Raw genomic sequence first — 1,346 nt, forward strand, 5'->3', positions numbered from 1 at the left:
GTGGTTTAGGTATAAGAGTAATTGTGGCTGCATAGAAGGAATTCGGTAGCGCTCCATCTGTTTCAATTTTGTGGAATAGTTTGGATAATATTGGTATGAGGTCTTCCATGAAGGTCTGATAGAATTCTGCACTGAACCCATCTGGACCTGGGCTCTTTTTGGTTGGGAGACTTTTAATGACTGCTTCTATTCCTTTAGGAGTTATGGGGTTGTTTAAATGGTTTATCTGTTCCTGATTTAACTTTAGTACCTGGTATCTGTTTATAAAATTGTCCATTTCATTCAGATTTTCCAGGTTTTTTTTTTTTAATATAGGCTTTGGTAGTAGGATATGATGATTTTTTGCATTTCCTCAGATCTGTTTTTATGTTTCCCTTTTCATTTCTGATTTTGCCCCAGAACACTACTTCCACTGGGGTCCAGAAGAGGGAGAGGCAGTGCCTTCATGGTAGTATAGTAACTTTACAACACAATGCCAGGCATCAAGTGTGTGGTGGTGGTCGATGGGGCCATAGCCAAGACGTGCCTTCTCATCTGCTATATAACTCATGCCTTCTCCCAAGGAATACATTCCCACTGAGTTCGACAATTACAGCACCCAGAGTGAGGTTGATGGGCGCACCGTGAACCTAAACCTGTGGGACACTGCATGACGGGAGGAATATGACCCTCCACACACCCTTTCCTACCCTCAGAGCAACATCTTCCTCATCTGTTTCTCTATTGCCAGTCCACCCTCCTATGAGAACGGGAGGCACAAATGACACCCAGAGGTGTGTCACCACTTCCCTGACATGCCCATCCTTTTGGTGGGCACCAAGAAAGACCTGAGAGCACAGCCTGAAGGAGCAGGGTTAATCGCCTATCACACCACAGCCGGGCCAGGCACTGGCCAAGCAGATCCATGCTGTGCGCTACCTCGAGTGCTCGGCCTTGTAGAGGCATCAAGGAGATGTTTGCTAGGGATGTCTGGGTGGTGCTCAACCCAACACTGACAAAGCATGGGCGGTCCTGCATCCTCTTGTGACCCTGGTACTATCCCTTGTCCCCATCACCAATTGTGCCTTGGTGCCTTGTCTGCCTCCAGCTGTGCCTTAAGGACTAATTCTGGCACCCTTTGCCTCGGAACTCCCTGAACGCCTTTGATTCCTTAAGTAGGTACACAGGGAAAGGGGCTTTGGGCCCCACCCCGCTCTGTTTGGGACTACCAAGTATTCCATGAGTTCACCTCAACTGGGTTGACCTTTCTACTAGGTCAACCCAGTGTTCTCCTCCTTTCCCATTACTGACCAGTACATCCAGCTTTCCACAAAGCTGTTGCTGCCTGATGTAATGCCTCCTCTCAA

At 47.8% G+C, this 1,346-nt stretch overlaps 1 pseudogene; it reads left to right on the forward strand.

The window, feature by feature from the left end:
* Window positions 1–472: 472 nt before the first annotated feature.
* Window positions 473–1,027, forward strand: LOC147999900 (rho-related GTP-binding protein RhoG-like; annotated as a pseudogene).
* Window positions 1,028–1,346: the final 319 nt, after the last annotated feature.

This window comes from Rattus norvegicus, chromosome 18 (assembly GCF_021556685.1).
Source record: "Rattus norvegicus strain SHRSP/BbbUtx chromosome 18, alternate assembly SHRSP_T2T, whole genome shotgun sequence".
Taxonomy (NCBI): Eukaryota; Metazoa; Chordata; class Mammalia; order Rodentia; family Muridae; genus Rattus; species Rattus norvegicus.